This window comes from Heterocephalus glaber, unplaced genomic scaffold (genome assembly GCF_053883595.1).
Source record: "Heterocephalus glaber isolate CG9 unplaced genomic scaffold, H.glaber_assembly_v1.0 deba00000347, whole genome shotgun sequence".
Classification (NCBI taxonomy): domain Eukaryota; kingdom Metazoa; phylum Chordata; class Mammalia; order Rodentia; family Bathyergidae; genus Heterocephalus; species Heterocephalus glaber.
Genome location: NW_028258143.1, coordinates 32,799,051 through 32,806,891, shown reverse-complemented (window position 1 = coordinate 32,806,891; position 7,841 = coordinate 32,799,051). Strand labels below are relative to the sequence as shown.

The window sequence follows — 7,841 nt, the reverse complement described above, 5'->3', positions numbered from 1 at the left end:
CCGGGCTGGCGGCCCCGCAGCCCTCAGGCCTCTCCTCTGGCGGCGGAGACGCCCAGTCAGTGAACCCCACGAGCCCTTCTGCACACTGGGGCGCAGGGTGAGCAGGCAGCACAGCCCCAGGTCACGGACACCCAGGCCGGCGAGGGAGAGAGAGGAAACCCAGAGACAAGATCTCACGCTGATGAGGGCGGAAAGGCGAGGTCCCCACCTCAGTAGGTGAAGAGCTGGACTGATCAGGAGGTCCTCCCTCCCCAGCTCGGGTCCCAACTCCTGCTCATCCCTGCTGTCCTGGAAATGGCCCTGTTGCTTCTCTTCTTTGGGAGCTTCTGGAGCCCGCTGGTGAGTCCACAGGAGTCTTTGCCGATCTCCATTTTGGGAAACTCCACTTCTTTGGTCTCGGACTCAGAGACCTCCATGGAGCCAGTGGCGAGGACCTCTTCAGAGCACAGCGCAAGCAATCAGATCTCCGCCCCAGTCCCCTCCACTCCCTTGAAAGACAGCGAGGTGCCCTCTCTTGGGACTTCTGTTGGTGCCAGCACTGGCCCTGCTGTTTCTGAGCCAGCGCCCTCCAAGGTGGATTCTACCCAGAAGCCATCAGAGCTTCTGGAAATCTCTAAGGCAACCAGTGGCCCTGCTGTCCCTGCAGCAGTGAGCTCTCAGGGACACCCCACTGTGACAGGTGAAGCCATGACATTTACCTCTCTGGAAACCTCTGATGGAACCAGTGAATCCTCTATCACCTGGGCAACAAGCTCTCTGGAGACCTCCAGTGGACCCCCTGTCACCATGGCAAAAAGTTCTGTGGATACTGCCAGTGGAACCTCTGTTACCATGACAACTAGCTCTCCAGTGGGACCAGTGGCCCTCCTGTCCCCATGACAATCAGCTCCCCGGTGACCTCCAGTGCGGCCAGCAGCTCCACGGTCTCCAGCATAAAAGTATCCATGGTGACCACCCCAAAGCCTTCCGCAAGCACAAGCACTGAGCCCTCTGGAAGCCCAGGCCAGGGGCGGAAGGGCATCCTGCTGGTGCCCATGCTGGTGGTCACGGTGCTCGTGGCACTGTTCCTGCTGTGGCGCCAGCGGCAGCGGGGGTCCTGACGCTGAGCGGCGGTAGGAAGCACAATGGGGTAGTGGATGCCTTAGCTGGGCCCCGCACAGGTCCCTGATGAGGAGGCTGTGACAGGAGCAGTGGGAGGGCCCCTGGGTGACAAGGGCTCTGGGGTCCCCGAGACAGAGGGATCTGCCCAGCGGCCCACGCTCACCACTTTCTTCAGCAGACGGAAGTCTCGCCAGGGCTCCTTGGCGATGGAGGAACTGAAGTCCGGGCAGGGCCCCAGCCTGCAGAGGGAGGAAGAGCCGCTGGTGGGCAGTGAGGACGAGGCTGTGGAGGACCCTGCTCCCGGGGGCCCCGCCTCGGACAGGGCGGCACCTCAGTGGCTATGAATAACAGGAACCTCCCGGTTTCCACCAGCCTCCCTCTCAGCTTCGCTTCCCCCCATGCCCGCACGGGCACCCCCAGGATTCTCGCTCTGCCCAGCGTCTGCCCTGGGCCCCCAGCCAGCGCCCTTCCACATCTGCATCTGCGTCTAGACCTGGCCGCAGCCCGCCCCTGCTGTTGCAGACCAAATCAGCCTGCCTCCTGGTGAATCCCTCAGTCCCCTCCCCAACTTTCTTCATCCTGGAACCAGTTGCTGAATCGCCTGGATCCCAACCTTACTGACCCACGATTTCTCCGAGGACGCCCCTGGGGAGATCGGATATTGGGAAGAAGGAGGAAATGACAATCCGGCCAACTCCCCAGGACAAAACTTTGTGAAGTGTGCATACGCGGGGGCCCTCCTTGGGACATCCTATGGGAACAGGCATGAGCCCCTCTCTTGGGGCTTCAACCCTCAGGAGGGGCTTGCTCTGGGCCTCCCTGGAGCCTCGGCTGGCTGAGGCTGTCCACCTTTGCTCTGAGGGAGCCTGTGACCTCCTGAGCCCCAGGACCCAGGGCTGCCCTAGCCCAAGCCACCACTCTGCCCCATCTAGGGACTGGGCTGCTGGGACTTCGCCACTTCCCTGGCCGGGGTGGGATGGTTCTCGGGAAGGCTGCCATCTGCGAGGGACCCCTCCTGGGTGTGCTCTCTGTGCAAGAGGTGGCGGTATTAAAGGGACAGTTCGAAGGAGTGAGCACGAGGGGGGGACGGAGGCTGAAGAGGGGCTGCCTCAGTGTGGGGTACAGAGCCACTGGGAACACAGGTGCCCTCACTTTTGCTCAAATATGGACTTATGGGCAACTTTAACTCGGTAGTCTGAGTCTGAGCAAGAGTGCAGGCTTGACAGGCCCAGTGTGTGGTGCGCGCCTGTACTCCCGGCACTCAGGAGGGCCAGGCAGGAGGATCTCCGTGAGTTTAAGGCCAGCCTGAACAACAGAGCAAGACTCTGTTGCAAAAAACAAAACCAAAGGAGAAAATTCAGGCTTCTCAGAAAGACGGAACATGTGACCAAGTGCTGGCTCTCAGCCACCGCATCCCCTCTTCAAAGGCTCCCTCTCTTCAACGCACGCACGCACGCACGCACGCACGCACAGGCCCGAGAGGGGATCTGACCGAGCAGCGGGACGGCGTGGTAAGTCCCGCTGACATCCCCATATTCTAGGGTGGGCCAGTGTCTCCCCTTTCTGCCGCCCTTCTCCAGGCTGAGTGGAGAGGAGGTCGCAGGGCAGCCCACAGGTGGCTGGTGTCCCCAGGCGAAGGGAAGTTTGCACAGAGGGAGTCGTTGAGTCAGAGGGGCAGATGCCAAGACAGACTGACCTACTAAAGGGGTGTGGGAGTGGGAGTGACTGTGCTGGCCTGCGGCCTGGGCAGGGCGGCCCAGGCGGCTCTGTTGACAGTGGGAGAAGGGACAGGTAGCGTCCACAAATCCAGCGGCCCCACGTCTGCGACCCCCCCCACTGGTCTGTGGCAAAGGGCTGAGCCACGCGCGTGGATGGAGCGGAGCAGATGGAAATGCAGCCTGTGCCCCCCGGCCCAGACCAGGCCACATGGAGCGCCCCCCCCCCCCGCCCCGTGCTGTGGGCGCAGCCTGAGGCCCCAACAGCAGAACTCACTTGCAGAAATCCCTCAGGGATACAGCGCTGTGGCCTCAGACGTGTCAAAACATTGCACCCCAGTTACAGGTTTAGACAATACTGCCACTCCCACTCCTTTACAGAGGTGGTGGTTCTGAATCCTGTAGGAAGCAGAGTGGGGAAGGAACCCCAATAATGGTTCCCAGTCCAGAAAATGGCAGATGTTATGAGTGTTAAAGTGGAGGCGCAGGTAGTTTCACCAAAAGAAAAGGCACGCTGCTTCTGAGGGAGGAGTGGGCTTCCTGGGAGCATCTGTCTCCGGGACTTTGTCACCTCCACCGTTGTCTTTCTGGTGGCCACTGTGCCTGGCTCACACCTGGTCCTCAGTGAATGATCACTTGAATGAATGAGTTAATCCCCTCAAGGGGATTTATATTTGTTTTATTTTTCCTCCCTTGGTACTGGGATTGATCCCAGAACCTTCACACTGAGCTATGTTCCAAGGCCTTTTTTATTTTGAAACAGGGCCTCATTAAGTGGCTAAATTGCCCAGGCTGGGCACGAACTTGTGATTCTCCTGCCTCAGCCACCCAGAGTGCTGGGTCTCGGAGATTTTGAAAGCTAAGAACGATTTTGTCAGGCTGGAAAAAGGGAAGAGCATGTGTGTAGAGGGCATGGCGGGTAGAAAAGCCCAATGGGGAAAGTGGAGCAGTTCTTTTTTAGGCAAACATGGAGTAAATGCCTTCCAATTCTGTAGAGGGAAAAAGTAAGTAGGGGCAACAGTAGATATTGTAAGAACAAAATGGGGAAAAGAAAGAAAAGGAGAATGAGAAAAACAAGCGAATAGACAATATAGTGATAGTTTCGAATATATCAGTTCTGAAAATAGTTTTATGTGTATTTTTATGCTTGTCATAGTCACCAGAAATCATGTTTTCAAAAACTATGAAAAAAAGAAAACTAAAACAAACTTTTACTCACTATTTGAGACACTTCTGCAAAATAAAATTTCAATTCTTACTGGGAAACAGAAATACGAACTATGTTTTCATTTTGAAAATATACTTCCATTATTCTTTTTAATTCTTTGTCTCTGTAGATTTATACATGCCATGAGACTGAGTATAAAATTTTATTAAGAAAGGTTTGTAAAAACCTTTTATGGGTTTTATTCTACCTCTTTCAATTTAAAATATTTTATATCAATTATATAAAAAGTTTATTAGATTTCATTATACTTAAAAACATGACTCACTTTCTCTTAACCTGAATACAAATGGAAATTTGCTCACTCTAAAATTACAATTTCATATAAAAATTACAGAATAAATGTCATTCACTTTGTAATTTATGTCAATAAAAACTTGTAACATCCAACAGTGTAGACGTTAGCTGTATTTAATGAAAAATGGAAAATTATACTGTCATTAAACTTTTAGACTGCTTCTCAGCCTTTTGGCTAAGATTAAGTGTAGTATTAAACTTTTAGATTCAGCATACTGACTTTCACCTTAAGCAAATTTTACCAGCACTAAGAATTGTAACTGATTATAACTTGCCTAGAAGTAATAATTATTTTCTCTGTATCTAGCTAAAATACAGATAAAGTCTTATCTTTTTGAAATATAAATTGTGCTGACAAATTTTAACATGATAATTTTCTGAAAGGCTAAAATTTCAACAACAAAACCAACACCTACAAAATTCTTAGGGTAGTTAGGATTTTTTTTTTTTTTTTTAAATTTTGAAGGCTTTTAGGAATTCTTCTTCCCTGGTACAATACAACAAACAAAGAACATCAGGGCTGTTTTGGAGCTGATCAAAAGCCACTAAGTGACTGCTCTTACCGTATTCTCTAAAAAGAAAAAAATATGAATGTGATGAGCCCAGGATGAGCTCATTACCACAGTTAATTACACATCAGCAAATGTAAAACAAAGTTCTCTCTGAGATTACAAGGAGAAGCAGGGAATAAGTGCTGGAAGAGATGTCAAGCAGTGTTATTAAGTTTTATTGGAAAGAAAAGCCTGCCAGGGTAAATGTCAGAAACTAATAGTTCTGTTCGATATCCTTTCATAGTGGTTATACAAAACAATTCTTGATTGCTTTCCAGAGCTTTTTTTCCCCTGTAAGATTAATTATATCTCTGAAGCATTCTACCTTTAAAACCAGAAATATTCATCATTCATGGTTTTATAAGCACTTTCATAAGTTTGCAATGAGCTGAGGATCTTTTTTAAATTCTAAAACTACCAGTTAGGAGCTTTAAAACACTTTTATTATTCTTATACTTTTGGAACTTGCACAAGCTCATTTTAATTCATTTCCTTTATGATTTCTTATGTCACTAGTGACCAGTCTGTAGTAACAACCCACTATCCTCAGAGGTTTTTTAAACTAAGAACTTACATTGAACTTTGGTCCATCTTTTCAGCATGGATTTGAACTGTTTTTCTTGAGGATCAGAATCCCGGAATTTAGTTCAAAGTATGTACCTGTATTTCAGTTTGTTTCTAATATTTTTCTTTGTGGTCCTTATGTACATATTTTGGATTTTCTAATAATGTTACCAGGTTTTGTTCACTTTAAAACATACCATTTTTCTACACACTTGCATGGCATTCTGGGGGTATTCATGTAGTTTTTCCAAATTCTAGTATCTAAGAGAGTTTAGTGTCATCTGTAAATTTGGATATATTTTTGTGCACAGCTTGGTCAGCTCATAAATAAAAACATTATTACTATAAGCACCGATCTTTGATGAATTTCTTATATTGTTGCATATTTCTTTACAGAGAAATAATATTATTTTTTATAATTTAGGTCTAAACCAGTGACTACACATGTAAGATTTTATTGCAGAGGGTTATGATACAGTATATTAATTTATGAAAATATGAACAAACTGTCCCTTAATGACATCATCTATCTGCTTGGTCCAGTGGGACTGCAAATGGTCAGAGCTAAAGGAAATAAGAGGATATGTTTTTAGATATTTTTTATTTCCCTTTTAGCTTTTTGGTATTTGAAAAAAGTTTTAGTACTGTATAAGCAGATTATTTGTACTAGAGAATATTTGCTTATGTGCTTATAGTAGGCTTTCTTATTGTTTATATATTTATAATATGTCTAAGATTTGAAGTCATTTTTCCAAGATCTTTTTATATTTTCCTAAAAGACTTTGTAATTCTATGCATATATTAGTTAATAAATGTCATAAACTATTACTAAGAAGCTGCTTGTGTATAAGCTTCAGCCTAGTTACTGAATACATAAAAAGGAGTCTAAAAGACTTTCAGAAGATAAGTCATTATAAAATAATAAGGGTTGGTGATATATGATAATTTTAAAATTAGTAGTGTAAGAAATGAGTTCTGGGGGCTGGAGATTTAGCTCAGTGGCACCACACCTGCCTCACAACCACAAGGTCCTGAGTTTCACCCCCAGTACTGGAAAACAAAACAAAACAAACAAAACAATGAGTTCTGCTCGCAGGAGTTACAGTGAAACAAAGAGAACCTTTGTGGACAAGTAGCAAATGGTGGTGGAATTAAAACATAATGAATACTTGGTTCTTGCTTTTAAACACTGGAATATAACTTTGGTTAGCTTAAGAATAAAATAATTTTATTACATGCTTAGGGAGTAGCTCACAGAATTGAAGGAAAGGCCAGAGGATAAGGACCATGAAAGGGAAAAAAGCCGAAGAAAAGCTTAGTAGCAGAGATTACAGTTAAAATCATGCTTCACAATGAGTTATGCTTCTGGTTAGGATTCTATTTCTGGTCTGATACTGTGGAAGACTGCTAGAAAACACTGCACTGCTACTGAATAGCATAACTACACATGAATTCTAAATTTTCTGCTAGTTATTGTGGCACCCATTCACAATTCAAAGACTTGGGCAGGAGCATACAATTGGTATGTTACATATCCTAGCAATCAGTCTGGAAAAAAAAAAAACTATCTTGAAGTAAAGGGTGGGAGGGATGGGAGATGGGGGTGCAGTATCAATGTGATACTGAGTTCAAGATAGGGGCAAGAATTTCTGGTGTGCTATTACATATAGGGTGACTATAGACAATAATGTACTATACATCTCAAAATACTGGAAGAAAGGATTTTGAACTTCTTTGCCATGAAGAAATGATGTCTGAGGAGGTAACTATGTTTAACCTGATTTAAATATACACAAAGTATATATGTACTGGAACATAACACAGTACCTAATAAATATGTAAAACTTTTATGTATCAATAAAAATTAGGTATCTAATTTCTTAGCTCTTTTGAATGTATCATGGAAATTTCCCTCCCACAAACACTAACATTACAAAGAATTCTTGCAAAATAGAAATGGGTTTAAGGGTGAATAATCAAAAAGCAAAATATTCCCTAGAGTCTATCCCTCTGCCTGTCCAATGTACACAAACTCATTTAGCACTTCTTCCAAAAAGCTATACTACCTCACACAGTATAAACATTTCCTGTTCAATTGAGGATGCACACCTTCTTCACTGGAAGACTCTCAATTCTCATTCATTGCCATATCTGGGGTCGTAAGGGATGCCCACTCCTCCCCAGGCCTACAGTAACCCTATCACAGTATTCTGTAACCTCACCATTACATTGTACAGTTAGCCAATGTGAAAAATCCCATGTACAGTAATGGGAGAAATTCAGGAAAAATAAATATGAAAAGTTAATATACCATATGACATAGGAGGAAAAAATATGAAACAAATTTCATTTTTGAAACTAGTTATAAAACTCTAGGATAGCATTTGA

At 45.3% G+C, this 7,841-nt stretch overlaps 1 pseudogene; it reads left to right on the top strand.

The window, feature by feature from the left end:
• The first annotated feature begins 218 nt into the window (after positions 1-218).
• LOC101721528 (leukosialin-like) lies at positions 219-2,566 on the top strand (annotated as a pseudogene).
• The last annotated feature ends 5,275 nt before the right edge of the window (positions 2,567-7,841 follow it).